This window comes from Chiloscyllium punctatum, chromosome 33 (assembly GCF_047496795.1).
Source record: "Chiloscyllium punctatum isolate Juve2018m chromosome 33, sChiPun1.3, whole genome shotgun sequence".
Taxonomy (NCBI): domain Eukaryota; kingdom Metazoa; phylum Chordata; class Chondrichthyes; order Orectolobiformes; family Hemiscylliidae; genus Chiloscyllium; species Chiloscyllium punctatum.
The window spans coordinates 38,412,203-38,428,547 of NC_092771.1; the positions used below are offsets into that span (position 1 = coordinate 38,412,203).

At 44.6% G+C, this 16,345-nt stretch overlaps 1 long non-coding RNA gene across 1 annotated transcript in view; it reads left to right on the forward strand.

The window, feature by feature from the left end:
- Positions 1 to 222: 222 nt before the first annotated feature.
- The window catches only part of LOC140458540 (uncharacterized), a 38,503-nt gene continuing 22,380 nt past the window's right edge, over positions 223 to 16,345 (forward strand). The window contains exons 1-3 of the long non-coding RNA XR_011953505.1: positions 223 to 288; positions 8,028 to 8,134; positions 14,459 to 14,565. This is a non-coding gene — a long non-coding RNA (uncharacterized lncRNA). The remainder of the gene's footprint in view (positions 289 to 8,027; positions 8,135 to 14,458; positions 14,566 to 16,345) is intronic.

Here is a 16,345-nt window from a genome sequence, read left to right on the forward strand (position 1 = left end):
AATGGATCCTTCCCCTCAGTAAACTCTCTCATCACATTACCCAGCATATCAGCTTAAGCAGGACGCACTGCGCATGCTCTAGCCAATAAAGGGACCCCGGGTGATTGATGTCAGCACCGGACCAATGAAAGGACGGTGGGCGGATCTGGAGGACCTGACGGGAGGTTGGTCCTCCAACCAATCAAAGTGAACTAGGGGCAGAACTAGACTAAACCACGTGATCACCCTCGCGCGCGGCGGAGAGTCGCTGTAATGGATGCTCAGGAAGTTACGGAGCGAAAGGATACGGTAAGGATAGAAATAAATAAACAGGGGGAAACGGGAGAAAAACTGTGTTGCTATGAGGGGAGAGGTCTTACAAACAAATTGTGCACGTCGGAAAACACAAATTTGAACGTCCCAGTCCCGTGTTTATAGTAAAAGGGGAATTGCCTCAGCGCAGCTTCAGGCCTGAGTGAGCGCCGCCATCTTTATTTGGGGCAACGATTCAGTGGACATGTGCGCAGCCGCCATCTTTATAGGGGGCAAGGTGCAGCCAGGCGCATGTGCAGCCTTTCTCTGGTACAGAGTCATTGGGCAGGATTTACACAGAGCACATTCAAACTCGGAGAAATGGATGTTCATTTCGGGATTTGTTTCGTCATTCATTTAAATGATTTGCTGTCGTAACTGAGTTTGCAGGTCATTCAAAATTGGAGGTATTTTGCATAGTGAAGAAGGTTACCTCCGGTTACAGTGAGATATTGATCAGATACGGATTAATTTAGATAAATGTGAGGTGCTGCATTTTGGAAAAGCAAGTCAGGGCAGGACTTATACACTAGGGGAAAGTGAAGACTGCAGATGCTGGAGATCAGAGCTGAAAAATGTGTTGCTGGAAAATCACAGCAGGTCAAGCAGCATCCAAAAATCAGGAGAATCGACATTTCGGGCATGAGCCGAATCAGGAATCAGGAATCCTGAAGTAGGGCTCATGCCCGAAACGTCGATTCTCCTGATCTTTGGATGCTGCCTGACCTGCTGTGATTTTCCAGCACCACGTTTTTCAGCCCAGGGCTTATACGCTGAATGGCAAGGCCTGGAGACACTTGCGGAACAAAGAGACCTTGGACTGCAGGTTCATCGTCCTTGCAAGTCAAGTTGCAGGTAGATAGGATGATGAAGAAGGTGTTCAGTGTGTGAGAAACAAAGCTCACACAGTTCAATAATTTCAGTCCGAGACAAGATCTGAATCAATAGTGTCATTTATTTTACACTTGCAAGTGGGTGTGATGTCCTGTGTCTAAAAGGCAGAAGACATACACACCCCAGGTTCAATTCATACATAATATTTATATGATTTAATGTCCATTGTTTTACACTGCTCCCTCCCCTGCTTACATCATCCACTTCCCTAAGACCGGCCCCCATTACCCCTGTTTGCCTCTTGCCTTATCCAGCCTTGTTTGTGATAAAATGCTTATTTCTGGCCTCACAAGGCTGTTTGACCTTACCCTGTTATAGGTCATTGTTAGGCATATCCCTTCTTCATCATTATCTACCCCCTTCATCTGTGCCTTTCCCGAGGCCGTTCTGATACCTATGACCCTTTTAATTGGGGTTTGTTCCTGTGTTTTCATAAAAGTGGGAAGCAGATGTTTATACCTACTGTTTGTACAGGCGTATCTAGCTTAACTTCATCCTCTCACAACATCTTATCTATTTGCCCACCGTGCCTACTATTGTTCATTGGCACATTTCATTCTGACATACAATTTTAGCTAATACAAAAACAATTCTACATTTCCTCTACATCGTTTCCATTCTTGTTGACTCAGCTCTTGACTAAAACAATTACCCACTGGTGTGAGTTCACCTCCTTTGTAAAATGGAATTGCAGAAGTAACACTAATCCACCTATATCCCACAATTCCCCCTCTTTCTTTTAGTTACCATTTGTTATCTTCTGCAAATGTTTTATTTTTAAGCATCGCTCCCGAAATTCGCAAGCATCATCCCGGAGATTTCATCCATCTTGGTCTCACTCATCTCCTCATTATTTAGTCGATAAAGTCCTTCAGCCTGATTCCCTTTTAGGGGCATCTGTTTCATTAAGGCTGTTTCAATCAACCTTTGGGTGAGTCCTCGTATACAGGGTATGATACAGCAGCCAATGGCTACTAATACCCCGACTACTACTATCAGGGAAGTAAGGATAGAAACCACCACCCCCTTCCATTTCCCAAACCATGATTCCAGCCATCCTGTGAGAGATGTATCTACTCCTGAATTCTCAGCCAGTTCCTCTGCTAAGGTAGTCAATCCCCTTAAGGCCCGAGTAATTGAACCATCAGGTGCAGTGTTATTAGGAATAAAGGTACAATAGCTTCCTCCTAACATCACACACACACACCCTTTTTCTGCTAAAATCATATCAAGGGCTATTCTATTTTCCCATGCCATCCTACTTGTCGCATCAAGCTGTTCTGATATTCCTTTAATCGCATCTCTTGTATAATTTATAAATCGCTGTTGATTATAGAAAATGTAATTTATCCAATCTACATTTTTATTAATTGTTACCCACCAAAAGAGAGCTGACTCAAAGCCTGCTGCAATCTGGTTACGAGCCTTAAATTCATCCGGTACTCCCCTAGGGACTCCTACCGAATCAAGATAAATCCTGTCATCGAAAGAAGTGTCTAACAGTAATCTCTTACCCCTTCCCTTTTTCCCTCCTTTGTTTTCCTTCTCAAATGCCAGGGTAAATGGAATTGCCAATTGTACAATTGCACATATCCCTCTCCAATCTGGAGGTAGCGTGGGTCTCAATATTTTGCCTCCACAGTCCCACCACAGATCCGCTCGGGGAACCTTTAATGCTGAGTAGTTCCCTCCCTTCTCCGTTTCGGTGACATTCTTAATCTCTGTACATAGTTTCAGCTCCCCCAAATCTTTCGACCGACTTGTACCTCGTCTACGCACACACGAGGTGTGATTTCCAACTGCGGCAGAAAACAGGGGGGGAACTTTTACATCTTTCTTCTCCAAGGGAGGGAACATCTGAGATAGGGAGGTACAATTCCTATCATTCCATGCAGTCTCATCCTGATACAGGGCTATCATACATTTCATGCCCTTCCTGTCTCGCTTCCACCCGAGCGGAAAGGGAACCACCTGGGCCACTGGCCGACCGGAGGCACATGCATAACAATTGCTTTTGTTCAGACTTTTCACAGTATACTTTACCCATTCAACCCAGGCATTTGCATCCCCGTACCCAGTTTCTATTTCAATGGTCTGTTTCAAGTCCTTTACCTCTATAAATTTTACTACTTTAGGATCATCGGGAGGGGTGAAAGATTGTATCTTATTACCCAGTAGTTCTACCCGTTTTCCCCGTCCTACACTAATTCGGAAACAACAGCCCAAGAAATCCTTCCCATTTGCTTTCATTTCTATCCCAAATGTTTCATTTAATTGTATCTTATAGGTGGCCCCACCCAGGATTGTTTCGTGCCATGTGGTTTTCCTTATTGTTAGGTATATTGGGTTACACTTTTTATCAGGGCAATCGCGAGCTGGTCGGAAGGGGGCCTGGTGTACTGTGACAAGACCGTTATACCAAGTACCGTCCCCAAGGCCATCCCCATAGGACTTAAGATGTATCTCAGAGCTGCGATACTGTCTCTGATTATCTACGTCCCCACAATTTACTAAGCTACATACATCAGCGTCTATTACTTGTGGGTTATCAGATTCAGGAACCGTTAATAATACATATGAAAATGATATTTGATGAAATGCCAATACTAAGAGAGCTAGCATCATAACTCTAAGCATTCCCAGTATTCTAAACATCATGCTGAAGCAGAAAAAGACTTAATATACAATCTTACAGAAATAATCCCGCGCTCGCATCGCCACTGTATAATTAGTTACTCAAAGTCTCTTTAGTCTGAGTTTCAGCGGATCTTGCGTTGATTCGGCTGTCCAGACTTCTTTCTCCACGGGAGGGTCCACTGGCCCTTTGATCCGAGTGTAGTGAGTCCAGCCTTTCTCCGCTGTCCTTATTGCTGTTTCGGTAGTCAAAAGATCCTGGTACGGCCCTTCCCAGTCCGGCTGTAATTTAGTCTCTGTCCATGATTTTACTAAGATCCAATCGCCCGGCCGGATGGAATGAACGGTGAATTCAAGGGGTGGAGTCTGTGCCAATAAACCCTGTTTCCTTAGGAAAGACAAAGAGGAGGACAAACCCAGTATGTACTTCTTTTAAAAACAAATCTTTAGTTTCGGGAATTGGCAATTCTCCATTCGTTCCCAAGTAAGGTAATCCAAATAAGATTTCATAGGGGGATAGTCCCAAGTATTTCCTTGGGGCTGTTCGTACTCGCAAGAGAGCTATAGGTAAACATTTGGTCCAAGGGTGTTTAGCTTTTATTATCAATTTAGAGAGCTGTCGTTTGAGTGTTTGGTTCATTCTCTCAACCCTTCCCGATGATGGCGGGTGACACGGAGTATGGAACTCCCAGGAAATTCCCAACCCTTTCATTACCCCCTGTAACACTTTAGAAGTAAAGTGAGTTCCTTGATCGGAATCAATATGGTTCACGAGCCCATATCGGGAATTATGTGCTCCAATATTGTTTTAGACACTCCACTTGCAGTGGCGGTAGCTAGGGGGTATGCCTCAACCCAACCAGATAAATGATCTACTATGGCCAACATATATTTTAGTCTGCCTACCCTGGGGAGTTCAGTATAATCTACTTGTATACTCTGGAAAGGTCTCAATCCTGGGTCTCTTCCTCCCGGGGTCTGTTTTCTCAAGACTTTCTTATTTACCTTTTTGCATATGATACATCCCTCACATATTTGTTTAGCAATTGTATATATTCCTTTACATCCATATTCCCTAAGAACTAAATCACACATTGCTTGTACTCCCGAATGGCTGCCTTGGTGTAGGACAGCCATAATCTCTCGCATCATCATTTTGTTCAACATTCTCCTTCCATCAGGTAACCTCCAATGCCCGTCTGCTGTTTTTACAGCCCCTAAATCTCTCAATTCATTTTCTTCGCTTTCAGTAAATATAGGAGCTTCCCGAGGACCTGGAATAGTAGGTGTTAGGGAATGAATCACCACTTCTTGTGGGTTCAGAGCTGCTTCCTTAGCCACCTCATCGGCTAATCTATTCCCCCTAACTTCTAGTTCATTTCCTTTCTGATGACCATTTACATGCACTACTGCTATTTCTCGGGGAAGTAATAGGGACTCCAAGACCCATTTAATCAATTCTTCATGTACTAATTCTTTCCCTCGGCTGTTGATAAGCCCTCGTTCCTGCCATATCTTGCCGAAAGTGTGCACAACACCAAATGCATATTTAGAGTCAGTGTATACTGTTCCCTCTTTATTCTCTAATGCTCTAAGGGCTCTTTCCAATGCATAGAGTTCACAAGTCTGAGCTGACCACCCATTTGGCAACCGTCCTGCCTCCACCACACTACTGTTTGTCCCGTCTACGACTGCATACCCATTATATCTTTTCCCTTCAATCACCCGGGATGATCCGTCTATAAAAAGTCGAACCCCTGCATGAAATGGAACATCTCTGAGGTCCATGCGGACCTTAGTTTGGTATTCTATAATGTCAAGGCAGTCGTGCTCTGGATTCTGAGGAGAGTCTCCTTCCCCTTTCCAAAGAAAGGCAGCTGGATTTAAACAATTGTCAGTGACCAACACTAGATCATCCTTTTCTATAAATATTGCCTCATATTTCAGAATCCACGAGTCTGTCAACCATCACCCAGCTTTTTGGTTTAGGATTGTTCTCACTTGGTGTGGAGTGCTTACTATTAGGGCTCCCCCAAATGTAAGCTTTCTGCTTTCCTCCACCAACAGTGCAGTGGCAGCCACAGCCTGCACACACTCAGGCCACCCCCGTGATACTGGATCCAGTAGCTTCGAAAGATATGCTCCTGGTTGTCTCATTCCTCCCCACCTCTGGGTCAATACTCCCAAAGCCGCTCCCTTATCCACGGTAACAAAGAGGTGGAAAGGTTTATCTAGAGAAGGTAAGGCTAACACGGGGGCATGGATCAAATCTCTTTTGAGTTTCTCAACTAGTTCTTTTTCCTCATCATCCCAACTTAGACATTTGGGTTTCCCCCTCTAATAGTTTGAGATATAATTTCTTAGTCTTCAGTGCATAGGAATCAATCCACAATCTGCAATAACCCGTTAGACCTAAAAATTTGCGTAACTCCCTTTTAGTGCTGGGCAGCGGCATTCCCACTATTCCCTCTATCCGTTCCGGGCTTATCTTTCGCTTTCCCTCACTAACTAAATGTCCCAAGTATTTCACTTCTCGCTCCACATATTGTAGTTTGTTTTTTGATACCCGCAGTCCCTGCTGACCCAGGAAATTCAATAATTTGTTAGTGGCTTCTACTACTCTTTCTCTTCTTTTTCCTGTTACTAAGAGGTCGTCTACATACTGCAACAGGGTAGTCCCCTTGGGACTGCTAAATTTCTCCAATACTTGTTCTAACATCTGTCCAAATAAATTCGGGGATTCCGTAAACCCCTGGGGAAGCACAGTCCATCGGTATTGCTGTTTTCGTCCTGTCTTAGGGTCTTCCCACTCAAAGGCAAACAAATTCCTACTTTCCTCTGCCAAAGGACAGGCCCAAAAGGAATCCTTTAAATCTATCACACTAAACCATTTGTGGTCATGAGGGATCTTACTTAATAAGGTATAGGGGTTTGGCACAATTCTACATTTCCTCTACATCGTTTCCATTCTTGTTGACTCAGCTCTTGACTAAAACAATTACCCACTGGTGTGAGTTCACCTCCTTTGTAAAATGGAATTGCAGAAGTAACACTAATCCACCTATATCCCACAAGTGTATTTTCCTTTATTGGCTAGAGCATTGATTATAGGATGTGGGAGGTAAAAACAATGACTGCAGATGCTGAAAACCAAATACTGGATTAGTGGTGCTGGAAGAGCACAGCAGTTCGGGCTTTTGCCCGAAACGTCGATTTCGCTGCTCGTTGGATGCTGCCTGAACTGCTGTGCTCTTCCAGCACCACTAATCCAGTAATAGGATGTGGGAGGTCATGTTGCTGTACAGGACATACGTTAGGCCACTTTTGGAATATTGTGTGTAGTTCTGGCCTGCCTCCTATCAGAAGGGTGCTGTGAAACTTGAAAGGTTTCAAAAAAGACTTACAAGGATGTTGTTAGGGTTGGAGGATTTGAGCTGCAGGGTGAGTCATAAAAGGCTGGGGCTGTTTTCCCTGGAGTGCCATAGGCTGATGTTATGGAGGTTTATACAATCATGAGGGGCATGAAGAGGGTAAATGAACAAGGTGTTTTCCCTGGAGTGGTGGTGTCCAGAAGTAGAGGGCATTGCTTTAGGGTGAACGGGGCAAAAATTCAAAGGGGGCTAAAAGGCAACTCTTTCATGCAGTGGGTGGAATGAGCTGCCAGAGGAAGTGATGGAGGCTAGTACAATTAAAACTTGTTGAAGGCACCTAAATAGACACATGATATGATTGGGAAGCATTTACAGGGATATGGGCCAAGTGCTGGCAAATGGGAATAGATTAGGTTCGGATACCTGGTTGGCATTGATGACTTAAACCGAAGGGTTTGTGTCGGTGCTATACATCTCGATGACTGTGGGATCATAACAGATTATACAGCTCTGCTTCATCTCTGGGCTCCCTTATGAGCACTTTGTCAATATCTAGCTTGCTCAGTATCGAACGATGGGTGTATTTTTGGTCTGTTTAGTATTTTACGATTACTTTTACAGACATTTTTGTAAGTTAATTTTTCTCTGCCGCCCACCCCCTGAGCATGTGCTACTTATTAATTTTTTTCTGGAAAATTTTTGACAGTCAAGAATTCATTTTTCCAATAAGTAAGTGTATTTTCCTTCCATTTCTGACGATCACATTCTGCACCATTTTCAATCCCTGTAATCTGTTTTGCATTCCCTGAAACATCAACTGTGTTTCTCCTTCCACAGAAACCAGTGATTAATGTCAAAGCCCTGTTGCCTGTGGAGACGGCGATGTTTGACTTTCTTGTACAGCTGCAGTTTGTGTGGTGAAGGTGCTCCCACAATGTGGTTAGGTAAGAGACATTAGAGTATTCATTACAGCAATAGTGATGATTTGAAGGTAATGTCCACATCAAGAACAGTTTGTAGTTTTATCATCATGCTTATAATTTCACCAAAATATTATTGGGAACTTTAGAAATAAGATCAGAGACTGATGATATTAGGTCAGGTGACCAAAACCATTGCCAAATAAGCAGGCTTTGAGGAATGTCTTAAAGGGGGAAAGCAGACCTGTGAGGTTTTGGCTGCGAATTTTAGAAAATGTTGCTTTGGCAACTGTAAAAGCAGCCATACAGGAGAAGTAATGAATTAACAGATCATTGGGAGTCTCGAACAGAATGGGTTGTCGAGGTCTTCAAGGATGTGTGATGCGGTGAGCTAGGGATGATCACAACCAGGAATTAAATCAAGGGTGAGAATTTTAAATTGAGTGATGTGGGCCGGATGCTGGCAGGTGAGACTAGATTGGGTTGGAATATCTGGTCGGCATGGACGGGTTGGATTGAAGGGTCTGGTTCCATGCTGTACATCTCTGTGGCTGTATGTGTTGGTTATGAATAGGAGCCTTTTGATGGATCAACAAGTTTTGGTACGAGGGAGCACTTGGGCAGCAGAGATTTAGTTTTTCTTAAGGTAACAGGGAGATTGAATGTGGGAAGCTGGCCAGGAGTGTGTTTGGATACTGAAGTCTGGAGATAACACAAGGTAGATGAGGGTATATGAGCTGAGACAAGGGTAGACACAGCTAGAAATAGTGGTCTTGTAGTGGGACTGGGCTGTCACCCTCACCTCCCCTCTGGGATTCACCTGGTTGTCAGGTTGTGAATCAAGGCGGTAACACAATCGGGAGCTGAATGGCCCTGGTGGTGCCTACAATGAGTGTCACTCAGCTGGCTGTTGCTGAGCAGCTGCTGCTTGGTAGCCCTGTTGATAACATCTTCCATCACTTTACTGCTGATCGAGTGTGGACTGATAGAGGGAAATTGGCTGGGTTGGATTGCCCAGTGTTTTTGTGTTGAACATCCCTGGGCAATGTTCCACATTGTCGGTAGATGCCAGTGCTGGAGCGGTACTTGGATTGGTGGGTGGCAAGTTCTGGAGCACAAACCATTAGTATTATTGCCAGAATATTGGCAGGGCCTGTAGCCTTTGCACTATTAAACCATTTCTTGATGTTATTCAAACTGAATCAAACTGGCTTAAAACTCACATCTGTGATGTTGGAAACTACTGGAGAAGGCTAAGATGGATCATCTCACTTTGCACTTCTGGCTGCAGATTGCTGCAAATGCTGTTGTCTTATCTGGTGCGTGGGTGTGTGAGGCCCCTCCATCAGTAAGGGTGGGGATATCTGTGATGCTTCCTCCAGTGAGTTGTTTAATTGTCCATCACCGTTCACAACTGGGTGTGGCAGAACTGCAGAGCTCCGATCTCTTCCATTGGTTGTTGGATCGTTTAGCTCTGTTGCTTGCTGCTGATGCTGTTTGACATGAAATAGCTTCAGGAAATGGTTTAAGTAGAATCCAAAGAGATTAAACAAATATATCACAGACAAAAGATGAACTGGACCAGAGAATAGGACCCCTTAAAGATTAACGAGGCTGCTTATGGAACTACCGGGGGTGGGAAAGATATGCAAATATTTCACGTCATTTTTACTGGAGAAAGATATGGAAGCTTGAGAGGTTGGAGAAATAAACAGAGAGAACTTGAAAAGTGTCCATGTTACAGTGGAGGTGTTACTGGATGTCTGGAATCGCATCAAGGTGGATAAAGCCCTGGGACCTGATCAGATGTATCCTGGAACTTTCTGGAAATCTAGGGAAGTGATTGTTGGGCCTCTCTTGAGGTATTTGTATCATTGATAGTGACAGGTGAGGTTCCATTATTTTAAAAAGGTGGTAAGGAGAGGCCGTGGAACAAGAGAATAGTGAGCCTGAAGTCAGTGGCAGGCAAGTTGTTGGAAGGGATTCTGAGGGACAGGATATCCATCTATTTGGAAGAGTAAGGAATAATCATTGACTGTTGTCAATGTGGCTTTGTCTGTGCACAATCGTGTCTCACTAACTTGACTGAATGTTTTGAAGTGACAAAGAAAATTGATTAAACCAGGCGGTGAACATTGTTTATATGGACATTCAGCAAGGTTCCACAAAGCAGACTGGTTAGCAAGGTTATATAACACGGAATGAAAGGAGAACAAGCCATTTGGGTACAAAACTGTCTTAATGGTAGGAGACAGAGGGTGATGATGGAGGTTTGCTTTGTGGACTGGAGGACTGTGAGCAGCAGTGTGCTACAAGGATTGATTATTGGGTCCTTAAATAAATGACTTGGATGTGAATATGAGGTATGGTTAGTAGCTTTACACAAGACACCAAAATTGGAGATGTAGTGGACAGCGAAGAAGGTTAGTTCAGAATACAACGGGATCTTGATCAGATGGGCCAGTGGAGCAAGGAATAGCAGATAGAGTTCAATTTAGATAAATGTTAGCTGTTGGATTTTGGAAAGGCAAATCAGGGCAGGACTTATACACTTACTGGTAAGGTCCTGCGCAGTGTTGCTGAACAAAGAGATCTTGGAGTGCAGGTTCATAGTTCCTTGAAAGTAGAGTCACAGGTAGGTAAGGGAGTGAATGCAGCGTTTGTTATGCTCTCCGTCATGTTGTGGCTGTACAGGACATTGATAAAGGCTCTTCTGGAATTCTGTTTTCAGTTCCAATCTCCCTGTTCCAGGAATGATCTTGTGAAACTTGAAACATTTCAGAAAATGTTTGCAAGGACTTTGCCAGAGTTGGACAGTTTGAGGGCAGTTCATGTTTGGAGTGAGCTGCCAAGTGAAGGGGTGGAGGCTAGTACAATTACAACATTTAAAAGACATTGATTAAGCCACTTCTCGTATTCTGTTTTCAGTTTGAATTTCCTTGTTCAAGGAAGGATGTTGTGAAACGTGAAAAGGTTCAGACAAGAGTTACAAAAATGTTGCCAGGTTTGGAGGATTTGGGCTACAGGGAGAGGCTGAAGAGGCTGGGGTTAATTTCCCTGGAGAGTCCAAGACTGAGAGGTGACTTCATGGAGATTTATAAAATCACGAGGGGCATGGATAAGGTGAGCAGCCGGGGTTCTTTTTCCTGAGGTGAGGTGGGTCCAAAACTAGAGCACATGGTTGAGAGGGCAACGATTTAAAAGGAATCTAAGGGCAACATTTTCAAGCTGAGTGTGGTGTGTGGATGGAATAAGCTGCCAGATGCAGTAGTGGAGGCTGATAAAATCACAACATTTAAAAGGCATCCGATTGGGTACGTGAACAGTAAGGGTTTTGATGGGTACAGGCCAATCGCTGGCAAATAGGACTCCAGTAGTTTAGGATTCCTAGTTGGCATGGACGAATTGGACCGAAGATCTGTTTCTGTGCTGTACATGTCTATGTCGTTAATAAACTAAGATGCGTTCCTCTTTTGTGGAGAGCAAGCTGCAGCACAGATAATTGTCCTTGGAGCTCAGAAAGTGAAGCAGTGATTTGGATCTGGTGCAGATTTGGTTCCAAGGTCTTGAATTTGTGGAGAGAGAGGAATTGTTAACACTGTCACAACTTTTAGTAACTACTTTCAAGTAATTGGCAAATAACATAAAGTGAAAATGTGAACATTATTGTACTTAGTAAGTTCTGAGCATCTGGAACACTCTGAACGACACAGATCCAGCAGGTATTCTGAAAGAGACTTGGAATTTTAATTTTTAATAAAAGATTTGGGGGGCTGTGGGCAAATAGGAGGGGAATTGGGACAGATTTGCAGCATCTCCAGGGGGAGAGAGTACAGCCCCAATGGGCTGAATAGCCCCCAGGCCCTGTGATGTGTGTATCTGTGATACTGACCCATTCACTGTGAATGATGAAGCTCATCCCAGGGCAGAGAGCGGGATTAGCCCTCCACTCTCATCACAATGGGGCCCGGCTGATTGACGGCAGCTCCAGACCAATGGGAGGAGAGTCTGTGTGGTCCTGCAGCCAATGGAAGTGAATGAGGGGTGTGGCCAGCATGAGCTGTGAGCTGTGCAGGTGCAGTGTCACTGTTTGGGGTTGGGAGAGACAGCAGAGACTGGGACAGAGGCTGTTGGACCTGAATTACAAACTCCCGGGAAATTAGAACCAAAAGAACTGCGGAAGATGTAAATCAGAAACAACACCCAGGAGGTTCTGGAAAAGCTCAGCAGGTCTGGCAGGATCTGTGATGATAAATCAGAGTTAACGTTTCAGATCCGGTGTCCCTTCCTCAGAACTGATACTGAGAGAAAACAATGTTGGTTTATATGCAGAAGGTAGGGTTTAGGGGAGGATGTAAGGAGTAAAGGATAGGTGGGGATAGAGCGAGAAGATGGGTTGGATACAGGAGTGGATAACAGTCTGGCTGGGGGAGGGTGACTAGCTGTTAATGGAAACTGTTAGTGGCTAACCATTGGTAGTGTGTAATGACAGGCTGTGAGAACAAGGCCTGGTGTGTGGGGTGGGGGGGCTAGGACATGGGGTTGTTAAACTATGGTCAGCCACTAACTGTCTCCGTTGTAAGCTGTTCTCCACAGACATCACTCCATGATTGGAGCTGCAGAGGACAGAGTTGCAGATGGGCGGCACGGTGGCATAGTGGTTAGCACTGCTGCCTCACAGCGCCAGAGACCCGGGTTCAATTCCCACCTCAGGCAACTGTCGATGTGGAGTTTGCACATTCTCCCAGTTTCTGCGTGGGTTTCCTCCGGGTGCTCCGGTTTCATCCCACAGTCCAAAAATGTCCAGGTTAGGTGAATTGGCCATGCTAAATTGCCCGTAGTGTTAGATGTAGGGGAATGGGTCTGGGTGAGTTGCTCTTTAGATGGTTTGTCTGATCTAAAAACCTCTTAAATGTCCTTCCCAACCCCCTCTGTACTCCTCAAAGATGTATCTTAAAGTTGTTCTCTTGAATCAATGTTTCCAGCATTCGTGAAGCACTTTAGGAGAATTGTCAGTGTGAAAGGCTCCATCCAATGCAGGTCGTTGTTGTTAATGTCCGACATTAGGAGAAACAGGAATAAACGCTCTCTTATACCTGATGAACAGCAGCAAAAGCAGGAAGCACTGAGCATGCTCCAGCCCACAAAGGGCCTCTGGTGATTGATCTCAGTGCAGGACCAATAAGAGGATGGGGACGGGGCTGGAAGACAAGGTAGTGCCGGTTGGTCTGAGTGAATGAGGGGCGTGACTACACTCAACCATGTGATAAGCTTCTGGATTAGTGGTGCTGAAAGAGCACAGCAGTTAAGGCAGCATCCAAGGAGCAGCGAAATCGACGTTTCGGGCAAAAGCCCTTCATCAGAAATAAAGTGATACCACGTGATAAGCTTCACTGTCAGCACTGTGATGTTGTGACCAAGGCATTGGAAATGTGTGAAGGTGCAGGGCATGGTTAAGGAAAGACATATTGATCAGGAAGAGAAGGAAATTTTAATGGAACGGGCTGAGAGGTTTTACAGAACTTAGTGCACATCGGAAAACACAAATTTGAAAATTCCAGGCCCGTGTTTGTGGCAAACAGGAAAATGCTTCAAATGGTGGAAGGCGTGAATGATCGCCGCCATCTTTATTGGGGGCAGTGATCCACGGGACACGTGTGTGGCCGCCAACTTTGAGAGGTGCAAGCTGTAGGGGGACGCATGCGCAGCCTTCCTTGGCAGGGATTGATAGGGCAGGATTTACACAGTGTCAGAGTCAGGATGTTTTCAATGTCAAACAGTGTGATGCTAGAAAAGCGCAGCACGTCAGGCAGCAGCCAATTGGTGGGAAGGAAGATGGAAACGTAGGACAGCTCAAAAGGGCAGTGCCGAGTTGGAAGGCTGGATCTGGGATAAGGTGGGTGGAGTGGAAATGAGGAAACTGGTGAAATCCACGTTGATCCCATGTGGTTGGAGGATCTGAACGCAGATGATGAGGCGTTCTTCGTCCAGGCATCAGATGCCTGGGATTTGGCGGTGGAGGTGGCCCAGGACCTGCATATCTTTGGTGGAGCGGGAAGGGGAGTTAAAGTCTTTGGGCACAGGCTGTTTGGCTTGTTTAGTGTTTTACTGTTACTTTCACAGACCTTTTGGAAATTAATTTTCCTCTGCTGCCCAACCCCTGACTATGTGCAGCTCTCTAAACGGACTAAATTTTCCACAGTATCTTTGACAGTGAATAATTCTTTTTTTTCAACAAAAGAGTGCATTTTCCTTCCATTTCTGACCATCAAATTCTGCAACATTCTCACTCCCTGTAATGCATTTAGCACTCCCTGAAATATCAACTATGTGTTTCTCTCTCCACAGACACCAGTGATTAATGCCAGAGTCCCATTGCCTGTGGAGAGGGTGATGTTTGACTTCCTTGTACAGCTGCAGTTTGTGTGGTGAAGGTGCTCCCACAATGTTCTTGGGTAAGAGATGTTCTAGGTTATTCATTCAGCGACAGTGAAGAGTTGACAATGTGTGCAAATCAACAACAGTTTGTATTTTTATCATTTTTATAATTTCACAGAAATTGAGAATTTCTGACATAAGGCCACAGATGGGGATATTAGGTCAGGTGATCAAAAATATTGTCAAATAAGCAGGTTTTCAGGAATACCTTAAAGGAGGAAAGCAGGTCTGAGAGGGTCAGGAAGCGAATTCCAGACCGTGTTGCCTTGGCAACTGTCGAAACAGTGAAGCAATGAATAAACTCATCGTTGGGAGTCTGAAAGAAAATGAGTTGTCGAGGTCTCACAGGTTGTGTGGTGCAGGGAGACAGGGATGTTCACAGCCAGGAATTACATCAAGGGAGAGAATTTTAAATTGTTGCTTGTTAATAGGAGCCTTTTGATGGATCAACAAGTTTTGGTCCAAGTGAGCACTTGGGCAGTAGGGTTTTAGATACTCTCGAGATTACATGGAAGTTGAATGTGGGAGGCTTGCCAGGAGTGTGTATGGATAATGAAGTCTGGAGATAACACAGGGATGGACGAGTATTTCAGCAAATGGGCTGAGACTAGGGTGGAGTTGGGTGATGTCACTGATGTAGGAATAGTGCTTTAGGAGTTGGGCTGCTCCTCATCATCACTCCCCCTCCCCAATTCACAGATATTGTTCCTTGTTCTATCTGTCTTTTCTGGTTATGTCCTTCTCTCCAATTCTGCTAAGAACTAATATTTGATGTCAAGGTCCTGCTCCATCTCCACTCTCCCTTTCCTTTCTGAATTCCTCATATGTGGTGTCCATCAGGATCTATCTTTGTGCCCTCCTGTATCTCACCTACACACTGCCAGGAGGTGACATCGTATTGGTTTCCCATGTACACTGACAATGCCCAGCTCTCTCTCCCGATCATCCCTCTCCATTGCTCCACTGTCACTCATTCATCAAACTGCTTACCACTCGATTGGCTGCAATTTCCTCCAATGAAACACTGCAATGGTTAAACCCATTGCCTTCAGTTGCTATTACAAATTCCTTTCCCTTACTGCTGAGCCCCTCCCTCTCACTGGGAAATGCCTGAGGCAGATCTACACTCTTCACAATATTACTCTCATATTCTGATCCCAAGGTGATCTTCTGATCAGACATCTACACAATCGCAAACACCAGGAACTCCAATCTCTAAAATGTTGTTTTTCTCCACCTCACCCCAGCTCCATTGCTATTGAAACACCTTACCCATGACTGTGTTGCATTAAAGTTGACAAATCTAAAACCGAACCCTTGATTCTGCAACTGACCCAGAGACTGGTTCCAGGTTCCCTCATGATGGGACACATCCTCTCAGTATTTACCCTGTCATACCCCTTAATAAGCCTATATGTTTCAATAAGATCCCCTCTCATTCTCCCCCAAATCCAGTGAGTCGAGTCCCAACTTCTTCAGCCTTTTCTTAAGAGAGTCCCTGCAAACCAGGGATCATCCCAGTCAATCTTCTCTAAATGCCTCCGATGAAGTGATGTCTTTCCTTAAATAAAGGTACCAAAACGTCTCTCATTACTCCATATGTGGTCTCACTCGCAATTTATAAAGTTGCTCTCAGGTATATACTCCAAACTCTTATACTGCAAATCCCTTCAAACAAGGAACAACGTTTCATCTCCCTTCCTGATGACCTGTTGTAACTGTGTGCTGGCTTTCTGTGTTTCCTGCACAATTACCTCCTGGTCTCTTTTGTGTTGCAGGTTTCTACAGTTTCAACCA